General features: G+C 40.5%; 1 protein-coding gene across 4 annotated transcripts in view; it reads right to left on the bottom strand.

The window, feature by feature from the left end:
- Positions 1-20,636, bottom strand: part of LOC124221964 (dipeptidase 1) — a 1,639,756-nt gene that overhangs the window by 663,826 nt on the left and 955,294 nt on the right. The gene's annotated exons all lie outside the window — the stretch shown is intronic.

The following is a 20,636-nucleotide window of genomic DNA, read 5'->3' as shown; positions in this document are numbered from 1 at the left end:
CTCAGTCCAATAGTACTCTGATTAACGAAAAATTGTGTCGTAAGTTGATTACATCGGTACCCGAGCTCATTTCATAATTTTCTCGACCAAGTCGCTTCCTTGGTAGCAGCTGCTGCTGCTACAGATTCAGTCTCAGTTGTGCTCAGCGTTATTACATATTTTCTGACGCTGCACATTCTTAGTGATCGGACTACATACAAATCTAAATAGATAGCCTGTAGTAGACCATCTTGTATTAATATAGCTCGCGTAGCCCGCATCTGAATATCCTGCAAGATTGGAAACTCTTTCATCATCTGTATACTTGATTTCAAAACTAGCATTTTCTTTTTATTCTTATAAAGTATTTTAAAGGCTTGCCAATGGATGTGGTTATCACGACTGACACATTTGCTTACATTATTTACAGCGAATAGAAAGTTTTCGTCTCTTGAGCACCCGATGTAAGAATGTATGTAGATGAATACTTACATGTTGGAATCTTATGCTTCCGATAGAAAGCAATGCAAGACGGACAAAGCCGTCTGATAAATGATGTGCGGATGTGCACATCATTAATTATGAGAATTTCATTGTTGGGAGATGTAAATTAGAGAAACTGTTGATTTCGAAAAATTGACGATGGAGCTAGGAATCGAACCTGGCGTCTAGAGATGCTTGACTGGAGCCTTACTTCACTAGACCACCTAGCCGACCTGACTCTGTTATCGTTAATTTTTCTCTTCACCAGTGAATTCTTTGTTTTCTTATGCTTAATATGTGTGAATAGAAAGTTTTCGTCTCTTGAGCACCCGATGTAAGAATGTATGTGGATGAAATTATTTACAGCATAGGATAAACGTTATCATTGCAATTTTAAATCAGGACAGGAAACAGTCGCGAAAAGTGATAATGAATCGTCTGCTTCGCTATGAGATGTTGCTCTGAGCTGTTTCACTGTCTTTGACAGGACTCACAAGGAAATCGACTGAGGTATTCCTCTCGAATTCGACCATTTGAGGATATGTTATTCTTCGTCGAAATCTGAGCGACACGTATTTTTTTAATTTTTTTTTATAGGCGATAAAACGGTTTAGAGGGGTGAAATCAACCCCGAAAGTTGGGCATCCTGAGTGGTTGTTTTATAGTTTCGCATACTTCCAGTTAAGATATTTGAATGAAACCAATTAAAGAATAATTCTTACAGCGAATAATGAAAAATGCATTTCGTTCAGTTACGACGGGGTTGAATAGTCAAAAATTATAGGAGTTGAAAGTTCTAAAATTTTTACAACTAAAAAACTCATGTTCGGACTTTAATGACATTAATTGCATTTGAAACAGCAGAAAAAAGTATGGGATACGTGTTTTTGCGTTTTTCGAAATGACGTCACTTGGGGGAAAAACTACCCTTATACACGTGCCATTCCGATTAGAATCGCACTATTTTGCTTTAATCCGTCTTATTTAACATTAGAAAGTCCTTTCTAAGCAACAATTTTGGAGCTTCTTCGTCTCAATACATTTCGTCAGCATTTATAACAAAAACCACTCCGACAAAGTGCCAAACGGTTTCTGGCATAGTTTTTTTTACGATCGTGAAATGTTCTGGAGCCCGGTACTTTCGTAATTTGTGAGGTTACTGGAATCGGTTGCGACCTTACAATCTTGGAATCAAAATGGCTAATGTTGTAAACATTCAGGCCTTTGGTTATTATTTTTTTCCAAAACATTGAAAGAAGTCAGAAAGTTAACATGCAATGGCTTGTATACCATTGAAGAAATGAAAGTTATCTTGTGACGCAAAAGCACTAAAACAATTACATTTTGTTTCGGCGAAGTTCCAATTTCATCTCCCTGTTGCAACGTATCATGCGAAACATATGATGAAAATGAATCAGTTTTTCTGGTTAACTAGCGCTTAAAAACGCGAAGTGGTGTGTTTGCATAAGTTGTTTGTGGTTTATATGTAATTAAGAATTTGAAAGTGCAAGGGTTCGTTTCCATAACAAAGATGAAGATCGATCCTTTCAACGTTATACAGTTACTTATGACAAATTTCAAGCGATAAATATTGCTCAAATGCGCGTAAGCAATGAGGAAATACAGTTGAAAAACCATTTTGAAACTATATTGTTAAATGCAATAGAGAAATATATTGGCATTGAGATGGAGGAAGAAAATTCCCTGTACTTTGCAGAACCGAATGAAAATATACCAAAATGAACCAAAATCGTCACCAGACGCATGCAGAAGCAATGACGAAAACTTATCATACGAACACAAGTCAAGAGCAGTTCATTATTGCAGGTCTAAAAAAATGAACATCGATAGTGTCCGCCGGAAGTTCAAAAAAGAAAATCTGTTCGCCAATTACGTCGCTGGACTCATTATTTGAATAAGGGCGGAATATACAAGGAAAAAATAGCTAGAATTTGTGTCGACACATGGCGGAACTTCAAATTCGCTGTTCATGCTGGATTACCAGTGCACGATAATGATTTAAGAAGGTAGGCACTACAAGCCCAAAAAGAAATAGGCCATGAACACTTTCGGTTTAAAACATCTGAACATTGGGTGAATTCATTCAAAATTGCCCATTGTATCATATCGAGGAAAACTAATGAATTGATCACCAAAAAACTATTGAAAATACGGAAAGTTTCAGAGAACAATTTCTACAAGGTGTGAAGCAAAATAAAAAAATATACGGTTTATCGAATGTGTATAATTCAGATGAAAGTGGTTTCGAATTGGGGATGCATTCTGGAAGAACTTTAGCAGTCGAAGGAGAAAATAAGGTGGAATGTCGAGTGCAGTCAGTTGCTTCTACGACGAATAGTTACACAATTAATCCAACTGTATCAGATGTAGGAATACTTCTTTACCCACTTTTTGTTGTTCTAAAAGAACCAAGTGGTATGATTAGTGCAATTGTGCAACAGACATTGTTTAGACCAGATGATGTGTACATAGAAGTATCGAAGTCCGGTAAACTTACTTCAGGTGTAAACGGGTTATAAAATCCGTGATTATTCGCTTATGGAAATGAAAAAGTAGTGTGTACAGTAGTATCATATTATTTTCTTTACAGAACATTATCACATTTTTGACATTTATGGTTTTGGGGTATGGAAAAATTTTGTCAGACATTTCTGTGACAATATTTTATTGATGAATTATGATCTAAATTTGCATCTGAGATATAACATTATTGAATTGCAATTTTTGACTCACAATCAATTATCATTTCCACGATATGTCAACCTTTTCAAGTTTTCTTGGTTTAAGAGTGGTTACGCAGAAGTGAAGCCACAAAGATTCGAAAATCCTGTGGACTTCGGTTTCGAAGAAACTTAATCCTCACATTGTGAAATTTCAGGATGCGATAATATTGCGATTAATCATTGTTCCTTATGCCAGAAGTCCGTATGTTTTCATCATTTTTCCGACGATCACCGTTATTGCAGTACTTATAATGAGTAATGCAATGCACATTCCTTGGAATACGGAAATATGTGACAGTAAATAAGAAATTATTGTTATAATTCATTATATTGTTGGGTTTGTAGTAAGTCGAGATTTGTATTCATCGCTGTACAATAATATGCACTTGACGGTCGACGGATAGCGAAGAAATCAAACCGGAAAAAGAGAGAGAAAATTAGACTATAGACTTGGAGCTGAACTGACGTGGTCAGTTTGATGAAATAAAATACATCCCCATTTTCCTCATTCATTGTATTCGTTTCATAAATCTAACAATATTATACTTCTATAATTTGGTGACATCTACTATGTGATGATTCCAAAGTTGCAAGATCAGAATCAATAATATCAATTGATGCTCGACTGCGCATAATGACTGCACCTATTGGACCGGCCGCCTGAAATTCAGATCCAAGTTCAAATAGCGGCGAGAGCGGTGGGGACAAGCTATTTTAATTTTTTGACTTCTAATCTTTTTTACGCACCAGTCAATCAGAAAAACTGATTTATTTTTATCATATGTCTCCCATGATACGTCGCAACACGCGGATAAAATTAGAACTTTGCCGAAACAACATGTAATTGTTTTGGTGCTTCTGCGTCACAAGATAACTTCCATTCCTTCAATGGTATACAAGGCGATCCATGCTAACTTTCCGATTTCTTACAACGTTTTGGAAAAAAATAATAACCAAAGTCCTAAATGTTTATAGCATTAGCCATGTTGATTCCAAAATAATAAGATCGCAATCAATTCCAGTAACCTCACAAATACTGAAATACTGGGCTCCGGAAGATTTCACGATCGTGAAAGAAACTATGTGCCAGAAATCATTCGGCAATTTGCGGAAGTGGTTTTCGTAATGAATCGAATAAAATTTGGAATAAAATTTGGGAGCTCTTACATTGTTGCTTAGGAAGGACTTTCTAATGTTAAATGAGACGAATTGAAGCAAAATAGTGCGATTCTAATGGGAATGGCACCTGTATAAGGGAAGTTCACCGCCTAAGTGTCGTTATTCCGAAAACCGTAGAAACACGTATCCCCTACTTTTTCGGCTGTTTCAAATGCAATTAATTTCATTGAAATCCAAACATTATTTTTTTAGTTGTCAAAATTGTTCAAATTTCAACTCCTATAATTTTCGTCTATTCAAGCCCGTCGTAACCGAAAAAAATGCATTTTTCATTATTCGCTGTAAGAGTTATTCTTCAGTTGGTTTCATTTGAATATCTCATCTGAAAGTATGCGAAACTATGGAATAACAACTGAGGATGCTCAACTTTGGGAGCTGATTTCACCCCGTCAAACCGTTTTTCCGCAGTAGTGTATAAAGGACAGTTCGAATCCAGAGATGGCGGCGCTCCCCCCTAGCCCCCCCCCCCCCCCTGAATCCGCAGCGTTACCCCCCGCCCTACCCACCCGCAAATCCGCGGCGCTACCCCCCCCCCCGTTGATCATTTTCGCGGTTTGCCGCAAGATGGCTATTTTCATAGGATTTGACACACACACACAAACACCCAAAATAATTTCTGTCGAGACTTGTTTGGCGCGGGAAAACCGCGCATAAATCGAAAAGGATAAAAACCTGCCAGATCTATTGAAAAAATTCCTAGAAATGACCCCTGAAGGAAGGTTCAGAATGGCGTTTTGAATGCTTTTAACAATTTTTTTGTTTACCATCAATTACATGTAGTTTTCTTATTCTATTCTGAATTATCTTATTCTAAATTTTAACGAGTGAAATTATACATATTATTTTCATATCCATATAAATAAAACATCTCATTATCCCAAAATTGACTCAAACCAATTTTTTTACAGTACTGTCATACAAAATGTAAATGTTATGAATTTTTACTTATGAAAAATATGTAATCAATAATTATGAATTTAGCGTGGTTTATTCCTCGAAATAATCCATTAAATCATTATCGTTTTCCTGTTCGCTAACATTATCATCATCATCATCATCAGCAACGCTATTTTCGACATCTATAATTATTACGATAGTTTCATTCGCCCATTTTTCTACAATTATTTCCATACATATATCACCGTAATTTATATAATGTTGGCTGTTTGGCCTCACTCGAGCAGCTCGCGCGTCCTCAACGAGATCCCGAAGCTCCTCCAGCGAGAACTCGCGTGTTGCTTCGAAAAAGCCTATAATTATCTGTTCCTCAGCCTCCTCATCCTCGCCCTAATCAACGATCGACCACTCATCGTCATCATCACTTGAATGAGATGGCATTTTTTTTCTTTCTATAATTGATTTGCGATGAAAAATCTGTGAAAAGAGCAAGCCGAGATAGAAAAGTTGATGCTCATGCACTCATCATTTATATGCATAATACATCTCCAATCCGAAAAGTTTCCACCTATTCAAGATGAGTGATACGGCGGAGGTGTAGAAAATACTAGAATTTTATTTTAATGTAGTGCTACACACCAATCCTAGTTCGAATAATAACCATCATCGTCAGCTCTATCGATATCTCCCAGCATTTGATGAATTCAATCAATCTCATCCGAAAGCGAACCGAATATAATGCGTACGTCTTCGCAACCGTCAAAATCATTATCAAACTCAATACCCACTTCCCGTTCATTCACCTCCACGCACTCATCATCACCATCACCGCCATTACGGACGCAACAGACCACCACAATACTGGTGGACAAACGAGATAGGCAAGCTGCGAAAAAGTTGCCTGGGAAAACGACGACGGGTTACGAGGGCTGGAGGAGGACCCGACAGGGAAACCCGTCAGGCCGAGTACAAGACGAAACGAAAACGACTGACGTACGCCATCAGAGACAGCCAGACGCGATGCTGGAAGAAGCTCTGCGAGGAGGTGGATCGCGACACCTGGGGTGCCGGTTACAAGATTGTGACCGGTAGGCTGGGGGCCCGGATCCCGCCAGAACTCCAGGATGCTGAAACCGCACGACGGATCGTCGACGGACTGTTCCCGACGCACCCGACGCGTACGGACGCGACGAACGACGACGAGACGGCGGCGCCCCCCGTCTTCACCGCCGAGGAGCTCGTCGGAGCGACCAAAGCAATGAAGAGGGGTAAAGCGTCAGGACCGGACGGGGTACCGGCGGAGGTTCTTCGGCTGATGGCGAGCCTGAGGCCGGAGATACTTCTCGACCTCTACAACACGTGCCTTACGACAGGGACATTCAGCGACCGGTGGAAGGTGGCGAGGTTGGTCCTTATCCCAAAGGGTGAGGGTGACCCCAGCACGCCGTCGGCCTACCGGCCGCTGAGCTGACTGGACACGACAGGGAAACTGTACGAACAGCTTCTGCGACCACGACTTACGGACGCAATACGGGACGGCGGAGGCCTCTCTGACAAGCAGTTCGGCTTCCGAAGGGGTCGATCAACGATTGGAGCGATCCAAGAGGTGGTTGACTCCTTCCGGTCGACAGACAGACATTGCCACGCTGTGTGACCCGTCGCGCTGCTGGTGACACTTGACGTTAAGAACGCCTTCAACTCGGCCAGGTGGGTGGATATCCTAGGGTCGCTGAGAGGCGACTACGGGGTCCCGCCTTCCTTGCTCCGAGTTGTTGAAGACTACCTTCGGAACAGACGACTGACGTACAAAACGATCGAAGGCCAAGTGACGCGACAGATCACCGCGGGGGTCGATCAAGGTTCCATACTAGGACCCGACTTTTGGAACGGGATATACGACAGACTGCTCAGACTGGAGCTCCCACTCGGCGTTAGCCTGGTCGCTTACGCTGACGACGTGGCGTCAGTGATAGCCGAACGAACTCCAGATCTGGCACAATACGCACTGAACCAGACAATGAGACGAGTCGGACGGTGGATGACTGACCACGGACTGCAACTCGCGACGGAAAAGACAGAACTGGTGCTTCTCACCAGGAGACGGATACCGACAACATTACGCATGACGGTCGGGACGGACGAGATCGAGACCAGAGGGGAAGTCAAGTACCTGGGGGTGACCCTGGATACGAAGATGACCTTCTGGCCTCACATACGACGAACGGCTCAGAAGGCGGCTGAAAGGATAGCATCCCTAAGCCGCCTGATGGCAAACACGAACGGACCGAGACCAGGGAAACAGAGACTTTTGATGTCGACGGTGAACTCGATCCTCCTCTACGGTGCGGAGATCTGGGCAGACTCCCTGTAGACTGAGAAATACTGTCACGCAATGACGACGGTACAGAGACGAAGCGCGTTGAGGATCGCTTGTTCCTATCGGACGGTCTCAGCACAGGCCGTTCTGGTGGTGGCAGGCGTGATTCCCATAGACCTTCTCGCGTTCGAGCGCAAAAGGGTCTACGGAAGAGACGCGGACGTGACCCGACGGGACGCGGCAACGACGGAAAGAGACGCGACCATACAGACGTGGGAGCAACGGTGGACGGAAGAAACGACGGGAAACTCGTTTATTGCCATCGTTCATTGCCGTCACTATCCGGTTTTTTTGGAACGATCCACACCGGGGAATTACACGGAGATAAGGAATGTTCAATAAGATTCTGCTTGAGTAGTTTATCAACTTGGGATTCGATTTCGTCTATGTGAATCTTGGGAAAACGGTATTGTTTGGTATGAATAGGCGTATTGTCCGTGGTGGGGATAGTGTGATGAGATAAATTGGTGTGGTCTGATTTATCACCTGAGAGATAAAAGCGATAGTTGATTTCTGTTACAAGGTTGAATATAGATTGTTTTTCGGCGTTATTCAAATAATCAAGATGTAAGCTGCTCTTTAGGACGTCCAATCTTTCTGACCTACTGTCAGTCAAGAGCACTGTTGCGGCACCGGGACAGGGTGTACTGTCGTCAGGGATGGGAGGATCGGATTGCAGTTGCGCGAGGTCAGCGGACTGAATAGGGCAGGAGGGGGGATTATTAGTCGGTTGCGATGTACGCTTGGCGGCAGAAATAATGATGGAGTTGCTGAGGAGAGGGCCTGGGTGCGAAACGAGGGTTTTTGCGCGGGCATCGCTGTGGTGGTTACTCGGTGCAGTGGGCGTAGCGTTGGGCATGACTGTACTCAGTGGCTCGTCGAAGTCGTCTAGGGTTACCTTTGGGAGTCTTATCTCTACTGCAGATTCGTTACAATAGAACGCGTACGAGTAAGCGATGCCGTTCTGGTTTTTAACTAACGCTTCACCACATAGAACATTGTTGCCTAAATCGACGCGTTTAAGGTAACCTACTCAAGTGTCTGGGTTCGCAACTATCAGTGAGATGGCTTTCACGGTACGGGCCTGTATTGTAATTACGCGCGTTTTTTCGGGCGCGAACGAGGGTTTATCGAATTTATCAAAGTGGATTTGCAATGAGGATCCAAACATCACCGAGTTTAAGTTGAGAGAAATAGTTGCTTTCTCTTTTCGTAAGAATGGTTGGCCTAAGATGCCGTCGTGCAAAATCGGAAAAGAGTCAGGGACCAAGTGAAAGGTATGGGATTTATTGTTAAAACGTATTTCCGTTTTTGCGATAGTTTGCGTCTTTTTGTCTGTTATACCAGTCAGCGTCAAACGTTCGTCGGTTGTTCGTCGTACGAGGGGCCTAACGGAACTTTCTTTGACCAAGTTGACGTCTGCACCGGTCTCAATAATAAATGTAGATATTTTTATTAGCTCGGGGGTGTCGATCGAAATTAGTGGAGGGTCAGCTGAAGCTGTTTTGAGGATATGACTTGAAGATCGAAACGCTAGTTGTTTGCATTGCTCGAGGGCACGTTCTTCCCGCGGGCGATGTTCCCGTTTGAATGTTTATTTGAGCTTGCATTGCCTTGATTATTACGCGGAAAGGATCTACATCGGTCTACTGTGTGGACTCTGCGATCACAATTGTCGCAGTGTAGTTCTTGGTTCATGTTGCATTCATTGTGAAAGTGGCCCATTCTGCGACATTTGGTACAATATCTTTCACTTTGCAGACGGTGACATTTCGTAATGGAGTGACCCTGGTGGTTGCAAAATTAACAACTGCTGGGCAGAGCATTAACGTGGCCAGCAGAACAGGTGTTCGGATCGAGCGCTTGGGCGTAGGGTCTGGGCTCGGTACGAGGCGCTGGTTGATGAGCGTAACCAGGTGTGGGCAATGACATCGGGGGGGGGGGGAGGGGGGCTAAGGAAGCCGCGGCGGGCACCTGAGACGGAGGAGCAGTATAGGGGGAAACGGCAGACACACGGGTAAAGAGGGGATAAAATATTGTGCAGAGAATTGCATCTGACGGTTAATTAGCTTGGCTTCTCCACCTTCGGCGATGCTGACGGCAGTTTCGAAGGTCGGTAATGGTCTGATAGTGGCGATTCTCCACTCCAATTCTGGCTGAAGCCTTCTTATAAACGATCTAGAGGTATCCTTCTTTAGATCATTCAGTCGAAGCGTTGCTACGTCTGGTGGGTGCTTGGCTATGATCGCTGTGCTTATTTCTTTTGATATTGCTCTCATTCTGCACGAGTAATCTATGATGCGCTCATATGGTTGTTGTTTAATTCTATTCAATTGAGCAGATAACTGGCGTTTGGGGATATCCGGGCGGTATGCTCGGCTGACGGCAGTTATGAGGTCCTCGGCGTCATTACAGTTAATACCTAACAAATATTGAGAAGCTGGGCCTGTATCCTTTGATCGCGCAAATTTGGCGAAAGTCATTCCATCCGAAGCTTTTAAAAGATTCCCTACGTGACGTAATTGTTCTGCAACTCAGTCGAAGGGCATGTTGTGGCCGTCGAAAGGGGGGATTAAGGGCAAGACATCTTTTACTGACCAAAAATTTGAACCGGTTTCGTTAGTTGGTGCCATGTTGATTTAAGCAGGGTATTGCAAGTACAGTAATAAAAATATCAACTCAACACTAAGATTTAGAATAGACTAACAGGGCGAAGGTCAACGCAAAAACAGTGTGCAGCATGGTTCTAGGCGGCTGGACGCAGGTAAAACTTGAAGAGGCGATACATGTCATGCGTCGGCACGAGGAGGGTATAGATGAGGTACTCCGTGTCGTGTTGATAAATAAGTGTGGTAATCCGGGTCTAAGGGCGATGCCACTGTCGGGTCCGGTTTCTCGTCCTAACAGGGACGCAGAAGTCCGAATGAGCGGGAACGGTCCATTCAATACTTGTTGGTTCGGAAGGTGATGTGTTCAGATGCGGTGTGCGGCTTAACTTGGCTATAGTACTGAATTTCCACTCGCTACACAGTTATTCGACGTCGTACGTATAGATGAATTTCAATAGTACCAAAATGTGACGGAGTTATTGGAATTGGAGATTCTTTGCAGAGCCTGTGTCCGTGGCGAGTTGAATAGGTTCTGCATGCCTGTCAAAGTACTTTGTGGGCCAGAGTTCGTTCGTAACACGGCTATCACTGATTGGTACGGCGTTAAAAATTTTGAGCACTGAACACTTTCGTAGAAAACATGCAGCACTGCACTGACGAGTAGGTCGACGGGCAAAACCGCTGCCACCAAAATGTTACGGGGTAGATTGCGTAGGCTCCGATGAGCGGTAATCGGAGCTTACTCCACGCCCAGCCAAGGTGTTATTTGGCTATCTTAGGGTCCGTTCACGTCGACTATGCACTTGCGTGCTACTACTCCCAATGCAGGAAGTGAAAGGAATAGAAAGGGATCGGTATTGAGGGAAGGTAAATAATTCGAAGTATATGATTATTTATTAGTAGTCAATGCAACGAAGTCGGTCGAGGGAGAAAGATATGGTCTTGGTTAAGACGGATAGGTGTCTTGCTTGAGCGCTAGGATAGATCTGCTTAGTTCTGCGGGATGTAGGAGGCAAGATAGCCGCGACTTACAGAAAAATCTGCTGACTCGCGAACGATAAGAGTGGACTACAGAGCGTAAGGTAACTAAGAGTGTGGGAAAGTCATATGAAGTCTTGAGGACGTTAAATTCTGGAAGCTGTTTTTCGTTTTCTGGAAACTTTTTTCACATGTTAATTAAATGGGTAGAATGTTTTCTGGAAACTTTCTTCAATTTTCTGAAAACTTTTTTTACGTGTTAATAAAATGGGAAAAAAGTTTCCGGAAAACTTTTTCCGTTTTCCCGAAACTTTTTTCCATTTTCTGAAAACTTTTCTCGTGGTAAACGAATAAATATGAATAATTGTCCAATTACATCATTGATAAATAAATAAATAATTGATGAATTCACATGGTATTCGAATTTTGAAACTTCGATCTGCTCAATATCGTATTGCTAGCGAAACGTCTCTGCTTCATGAAGTATCGCCCTGAGTGTCAAACGCATATATTCACAACGGTTCTATGCCCTCAGTTCCAGCCTGAGGCTAGTTTATTGCGGGGTTGCAGCACCTTCCAAGTTCTGGTGCCTGTTTGCCCAGGTATCGGCTGCATCTTACCGTCTTGTCAACTCATGATCAATTTTTCAGTCTATTATAAAGTCTTGGTGATCGGTCAATTAAGAAAAAGTATTTTTAGTTAACGTTTCGACCCGGATATAGGCCCTCCTCAGAACGATTTATTTTTTCAAACTGTCAAAAATAACAAAAAGATTTTTGTAAAATAAATAATAGTACTAGAAGTAATAAGACTTAAATATTGTAGATGTAATACTCTTAGAGCTATTATATATTGTTGATAGTGAGAACCTTATGATTAATTGAAATAAGGATGTCTTTGAGTGTTATTTACCTTTTGAATTAAGTAAGTGGACTAAGATGTAGTCGAATTCACAATGACAATTAGTGGAAACAGTGTTCTTTTGAGTGACGGTAGACAATGTCAATCTTCAAGTTATTTTATATGTGGGAGTTAATAGTTGGAAGTCATTAATTAAAAAGATTAAAAAACTATGTTTTTTCACAGTCAGTATGTCATTGTGTTAAAAGGTTATTGAAGAAGGTCTTTTTAGCAATAAAATTAATTCACAGGTGTCAAAGAAGTGGAGGTGAGCTCTTTATAATTAAGTTCTACATGTCTAACGAAATATTGTTGGTTGAACCAATTGAGTCAACAGGTGAATAACGACTGATGGGAGAAAACAATGTAATCCAGAGTGAAGGTGAACCTATTATAAACAATTATACAGAAAAACAATAAATATTTTGTAAGAAAAGTTATGTAGGAAGGACTGTATAATGGGGACAAAAAAATTTTTTGTATGTAGTTGAGGTTAAACAATATTTGTTGTGTGGGCGGAGATTAGAGGTTTGTGAATATTACTTAAATGTTCAACATCTTGTCTAAGATTAACAGAATTGGTATGACCTACAATGTTGCACATTTCTAATAACAGTCTTCTATAATAATTGTGTTCTTCATAAAGGATGTTTGTGTTGTCGTAATTAAAAGTGTGTTGTTTATCGATACTATGTTTCGTTAGAGCTGTGTGACGTTCTTCAATCTCATGTATGTTGCGTTGGTGTTCCCTAATTCTAGTGTTGAGATGTCGACCAGTTCGACCTATGTAGACTTGATTGCAATCATTGCATGGTATTTTATACACGACATTAGATCGTTTGCCCATGGGGATCTTGTCTTTGCCTGTATCAAAAACTAGTTGTAAATCTTTTGAATTTTTTCCAACAAACTTGACATTATATTAGGCGAATAAGCGGTTAAGTGACTCAAAGAGGCCGGATACATATGGGATGGGGATATATGTAGTAGCGGGTCTATTGCTATCTTCAGCGGGAGCAGAGTCAATATTATTGTCAAGTATGTTGTTGATGTAGGTGCGTCTCTTATTAATTTGTTGGTGTAATAGGCCATGAGGGTAATCATTCCATCTTAGTACATTGTATATGAGCGACAGGTTTTTTTCCTGGAACTCTGTACTAGCTAGTTTGATAGCTCGGTCAACTAGGTTGAAGATGGTGCCTATTTTGAAGGACAAAGGATGGTGAGAATTAAAATTCAGGTATCTTTGTGACCAGGTTTTTTTGTGAAACCAATCTGTCTTGATATTATTATTGTTGTGTATCAACAATACGTCTGAGAAACTGATGGCGTTATTTTCTTCTGTTTCGATAGTAAATTGTAATCTTGGATGGTACCGGTTAAAAATATTAAGAGTGTGATGTATTTTTTCATTTGGAACGGCAGTAAGAATATCATCCACGTATCGAAAATAGAACGGTAAATCAAAACCAAGATCGTTAATGCAAGACGTTTCCAAGTCTTCCATGACCAGGTCTGACAGGATTGGGGAGAGAGGAGATCCCATAGGCAAACCAAACTGTTGTGCATAAGTATCGTTATTAAATTTAAATATTGCGGAGTCAAAACATATTTTTAAGGCTTTTCCAAGTTCTATAAGGGGAATTGGGATCTTATTTTCCAAAGAAGCCCACCGGTTGTTTATTGCACGCAATGCGAGATCTGTAGGAACGTTGGTAAAGAGTGAAATTACATCTAAAGATATCAACATGTAGTTGTCCGGGATAATCAATGTTTTAATTTTATCAACTAAGAAAAAGCTATCCTTAACTCTTGAGATGGGAGGTGTGATATTGGTGGTGAGCCATAAATTGATTGTTTTGGCTAAGGTATAGATCGGGCTATTGACTTCCGACTATTAACTCCCACATGTAAAATAACTTGAAGATTGACATTGTCTACCGTCACTCAAAAGAACACTGTTTCCACCAATTGTGATTGTGAATTCGACTACATCTTAGTCCACTTACTTAATTCAAAAGGTAAATAACACTCAAAGACATCCTTATTTCAATTAATCATAAGGTTCTCACTATCAACAATATATAATAGCTCTAAGAGTATTACATCTACAATATTTAAGTCTGATTACTTCTAGTACCATTATTTATTTTACAAAAATCTTTTTGTTATCTTTGACAGTTTGAAAAAATAAATCGTTCTGAGGAGGGCCCATATCCGGGTCGAAATGTTAACTAAAAATACGTTTTCTTAATTGACTGATCACCAAGACTCTATAATAGATTACATACGAGGTCGAGAATTCTCATTCATCAGTTTGTAAAATTGGATTACTTCTGAGAACTATGGGCTTTATTCATAACATCGAGCTTACACACGGGAAACCTACAGCTGGTTACTTACGCCGTTGGATTCGGATAGCCGAGAAAATGACGAGGATGAAGAATCATAGGATCTTCCTCCTACGTTGTAAGAAAGAAGGAATAATGCCTAAACACCTAAATTTCTCTAAGACCACCTTTGAAAGTATTAATTTTAATCTGTCAAAATCAATGACTAAAGCTAAACAACTTACAACTGAGTTCTAAATATCGCTATTGAAGTTAGAAATCAATGATGTTCACATACACATCATCAACTCTGAAAAGACAATGATTAACCTCGCTGTACAAATTAACCTTAAACTTGGAAGTACTTTGGGAAATAAATTTTTTGAATCCCAACATCGGATGCTAAACAATAAATTCATTGCTATAAAAAACAGGAATATCATCAAATTCACTAATTTACTTGCTCAAAAAAAAATCTTTGAACAAACGCAAAAACTCGTATTCAATTGGAAAAAATAACAGGTTAATAAATCTAACTGATACTCCTATTCCAGAAAATGTTACTGAAATAGTACAACTAGGTCACAAATTCGGACGAACATACAACAAACGTGATCTTCCGGTCTTCAACCTCATTTCCAATTTTGAAGAAAAAATTACGAGTTTTCCTAATGAGTCCAGAAATCAAGTTAGATCCGATTTCACTAACCGTGTACTTGTGTTTCCCAAAGTACCCCAAAAACAACATCAATAATTATGTCACTGATCAAAAAATCCGGGAGACCATGTTTTTTTAAAAAAAATAGCCCTGAAATTATGTTTTTAAAAGCTCACAAAGGTAATACGTCGGTTGCTATGTATAGAGACACGTATAACAAAAAAATGAGACAGCAGCTTTCTGACACCAGTACTTATAGAATTGCTAGATATGATTTGTGTAACTCCCTACAAACTAGGGTGAATGAGCTCACTTTTAATTGGTTTACCTCCAAACTTATAACCAAAAACCTACATAGAAGCATTTCTACGTACAATAGTGTCCCTCCACGCGCATATGGGCTTCCAAAAATTCACAAAGAGGATGTGTCTTTAAGAATAATCATCTCATTTGTCAATAGCCCGACCTATACCTTAGCCAAAACAATTAATACATGGCTCACCACCAATATCACACCTTCCATCTCGAGAGTTAAGGATAGCTTTTTCTTAGTTGATAAAATTAAAACATTGATTATCCCGGACAACTACATGTTGATATCTTTAGATGTAATTTCACTCTTTACCAACGTTCCTACAGATCTCGCATTGCGTGCAATAAACAACCGGTGGGCTTCTTTGGAAAATAAGATCCCAATTCCCCTTATAGAACTTGAAAAAGCCTTAAAAATATGTTTTGACTCCGCAATATTTAAATTTAATAACGATACTTATGCACAACAGTTTGGTTTGCCTATGGGATCTCCTCTCTCCCCAATCCTGTCAGACCTGGTTATGGAAGACTTGGAAACGTCTTGCATTAACGATCTTGGTTTTGATTTACCGTTCTATTTTCGATACGTGGATGATATTCTCACTGCCGTTCCAAATGAAAAAATACATCACACTCTTAATATTTTTAACCGGTACCATCCAAGATTACAATTTACTATCGAAACAGAAGAAAATAACGCCATCAGTTTCTCAGACGTATTGTTGATACACAACAATAATAATATCAAGACAGATTGGTTTCACAAAAAAACCTGGTCACAAAGATACCTGAATTTTGATTCTCACCATCCTTTGTCCTTCAAAATAGGCACCATCTTTAACCTAGTTGACCGAGCTATCAAACTAGCTAGTACAGAGTTCCAGGAAAAAAACCTGTCGCTCATATACAATGTACTAAGATGGAATGATTACCCTCATGGCCTATTACACCAACAAATTAATAAGAGACGCACCTACATCAACAACATACTTGACAATAATATTGACTCTGCTCCCGCTGAAGATAGCAATAGACCCGCTACTACATATATCCCCATCCCATATGTATCCGGCCTCTTTGAGTCACTTAACCGCTTATTCGCCTAATATAATGTCAAGTTTGTTGGAAAAAATTCAAAAGATTTACAACTAGTTTTTGATGCAGGCAAAGACAAGATCCCCATGGGCAAACGATCTAATGTCGTGTATAAAATACCATGCAATGATTGCAATCAAGTCTACATAGGTCGAACTGGTCGACATCTCAACACTAGAATTAGGGAACACCAACGCAACATACATGAGATTGAAGAACGTCACACAGCTCTAACGAAACATAGTATCGATGAACAACACACTTTTAATTACGACAACACAAACATCCTTTATGAAGAACACAATTATTATAGAAGACTGTTATTAGAAATGTGCAACATTGTAGGTCATACCAATTCTGTTAATCTTAGACAAGATGTTGAACATTTAAGTAATATTTACAAACCTCTAATCTCCGCCCACACAACAAATATTGTTTAACCTTAACTACATACAAAAAAATTTTTTGTTCCCATTATACAGTCCTTTCTACATAACTTTCCTTACAAAATATTTATTGTTTTTCTGTATAATTGTTTATAATAGGTTCACCTTCACTCTGGATTACATTGTTTTCTCCCATCAGTCGTTATTCACCTGTTGACTCAATTGGTTCAACCAACAATATTTCGTTAGACATGTAGAACTTAATTATAAAGAGCCTACCTGCACTTCTTTGACACCTGTGAATTAATTTTATTGCTAAAAAGACCTTCTTCAATAACCTTTTAACACAATGACATACCGACTGTGAAAAAACATAGTCTTTTAATCTTTTTAATTAATGACTTCCAACTATTAACTCCCACATATAAAATAACTTGAAGATTGACATTGTCTACCGTCACTCAAAAGAACACTGTTTCCACTAATTGTCATTGTGAATTCGACTACATCTTAGTCCACTTACTTAATTCAAAAGGTAAATAACACTCAAAGACATCCTTATTTCAATTAATCATAAGGTTCTCACAATCAACAATATATAATAGCTCTAAGAGTATTTCATCTACAATATTTAAGTCTGATTACTTCTAGTACTATTATTTATTTTACAAAAATCTTTTTGTTATTTTTGACAGTTTGAAAAAATAAATCGTTCTGAGGAGGGCCTATATCCGGGTCGAAACGTTAACTAAAAATACGTTTTCTCAATTGACCGATCACCAAGACTCTATAATAGATTACATACGAGGTCGAGAATTCTTATTCATCAATTTTTCAGTACTTTGGGGCTAACCTAGCGTTTTTTACTACGTATTAAACACTGTGGAGTTGATCAACTCTTGGTAAGCCCCCCAGACGGTTCTTATAATCATTTAACGTGATGTTAATAATCCTTGCAGTTCTCTCATCCCTTGACACGTTTGCTCACTTTGACGATGCTGATATGTATCGTTTTGTCTTCGACCGTGGTGGTGAATGTGTATAGTTTCGCACGGATCTATCGTATTGTTGAAGAACTATCTCCGTCCAATGATGGGGTTGTCCTAACAGCAGTTCTATGCCCTCAGTTCTATCCTATGGTCAGTTTATTGTAGGGGTGGTGGTAAACCCCCTAAGGTATTGCGTCTGTTTGTCCAGGTACCAGTTGCATATTACAGTTTTGCCAACTCAACGTCAATTTTTCAGTACAATGGGACAAACTTTATGTTCTTTACTTCGTATTAGGCATTGTGGCATGGACCAACTCTTTGTAAGCCTCCCCATGCGATGCTCATAATCGTTAAACGTGACGGTTTTCAACGTTGTACTTTCGGCATCCTTGACACGTTTGCTCACCTTGATGGTAAATGTGCTCAGTCTCACGTGAATCCCCGATGAATTCGGTCATGATTTTTCGATTGTTCCCATCCTTTATTAGAACCCGATGTGTGAAATGCTCGAGACAGGAGAATTAAAATCTCTATGATTCTTGTGAAGCTCTATAGGATATTCGGATATCCATCGGACCAGGATGTGACCGATCGGTGGATCGTCCGAGTGAGTTAATATATCGATAAGATTATGCCACTACTCGACCGAACCGTATAGATTGTTTACGTCAAAATACGTGAGATACGATTCCACGTTACTGGGATCAAAATCTTTTCCCATAAACCTGTTATTGGCCCGAGCCTGTCGATCAGAATATTGTAAATTTGCTTCCCGTGTATTCGAGCATAGCATCGAAAGCAAGTTCCGGCACTGTGTAGTAGTGCATCGAATGTCAATCATATGTTCTGACACAACTGGTTAGATCACCGTTTTGCATTTATCAATCTCTATAGTTCTCCAACACTCCAAATGGAATTCTTCCCAAACATTTTTAGCATGCTTGTAATCTTCGTTTGAGATATTTGCATTACATAGGTGTGAGTAGAAATGCTTCTTTGCAGGTAGCTGAATTTCATCGAGCTTCTCCCAGCAATTAACGTATTCATGGGGAAAATGTCGTTGCCAGTCATCAAACTGAAATGAGTCTGATTATTGCAGAATTTACGCGTTCTATGTTTATCTGCATCATTCAAATATGTGGAAAGTTTATGGAAAGGATGCTGCTAGCCATAAAAATCAAAACTAATCGACGAATCTCAAGCACATTATTGTTCCATCAACGCATTCGTTAATGAGATATATTTTTCCTTATTCCCTGGCAGCAGCGTAATTTTATGGGGGAAAGTTAATGCTAGGTATTTTAATAAAAATTGCGTATCCAATAGGGTTGATGAATTGTGTAAAACTGATGGAATTGTGAATCGTGTCACTGTTTATAACGGCCAGGAATATGAATATTTTTACATACGTTAATTCTTAATTAATCTGTCTTGAAAGACATGTCAGAAATCAAATTATTGCTTTACATCATGTCATCGTACTACAACAATGCGGATTGGAAAATGTTGTGATGCATACCGCACTCTCGACAGCTCCGCTAGAATCTACTGAATTTGTATTTTCAAACATAGATAAGCCTGGTTACATTACCTATATTGCATGAGAAGTAGTACGTGTAACAAAATGAGAACCAGTAGACGACAAAATAAATAAAAATGAGCGAATGTTACCAAGAGCTTTCCCGTCTATAGAGGAAACGGAAGTCTTTTCATGTTACCGGGGAACCTGCAAAAGATTAGGTTATATTAGGTTGGCTAGGTTGTACAGTCTCGAGTTGGGGATAGGTTATATTAGGTTGGGTTGTAGTCAATTCCTGGGTGGACCCCAATGCTCAGGAACCGGAAAATGCAACTGGGAGGACCCACGAGGGCTCCACTAAGAAGGATCCAAGAAACACAGCTCACTACACCGCAGCTGGAATGGCCGGAAACTCGTCAGGCATCATAATTGATGAAGACGACCAAAGAAACCGGACGGAGTGAACACCTGCCGCCCGTAGGCGGATAAAGCTGGAAGATACGGTGGACAAACTGGCTACTCTGGGCAGGAGTATAATGAAAACCTATGGCAGCAGTAATAACCTGCGCAGGGAAATCCGCGAAAAAGCGGATGGGTGCGTTCGTAAGATTACAGAGGAGCTGTACGACGAATACCTGCCAACGGACGAGACGGAAGAGCTCATAGTCACATGGACAATGAAGATTAGTCAAATCCTGGTCACGATAACGAAGGAGAAAAGATTTAGTAACGCTCTGATAGCTTCACTTCATCAAAGAAGGGAGGACGGACAGAAGGTGATCGACGACTTTTGCAGCGAACCTCAAATTGATTTAAGCAACGAAGAAGTCGACGAGGTGAGAGAGACATGGGTAAACACCGGCAGGCGGAGAAAAAGATTAGAAGGACAGAGGGACCGAAACAGCAGCGAAGAAACGATAACGGAAAAGTCCCCGCAACAAAAAAGGCCCAAGCACCCCACAGGCGGGGCTATACTCACATCTACGGCAACGAGCATCCTAGAGGAAATGCCGACGACAGGCGACAATGAGGACGGAAACACCGCCATCACCCCTACCCAGGAATCGACTACCGCCAGGGAATCCACCCAGAACCCTGTGCAGCAGAACGCAGAAGAAGCGAACCGGGGATTAACCATAGGCGCAACCACACGGGCCGCCATGATCATAATCAGGGCTGAGGGTTAGTCCTACCAGAAGCT

The sequence above is a fragment of the Neodiprion pinetum genome, chromosome 6, assembly GCF_021155775.2.
Source record: "Neodiprion pinetum isolate iyNeoPine1 chromosome 6, iyNeoPine1.2, whole genome shotgun sequence".
NCBI classification, from domain to species: Eukaryota; Metazoa; Arthropoda; class Insecta; order Hymenoptera; family Diprionidae; genus Neodiprion; species Neodiprion pinetum.
Note: the sequence above shows the minus strand (reverse complement) of the source record. Positions and strands in the feature narration are given on the sequence as shown.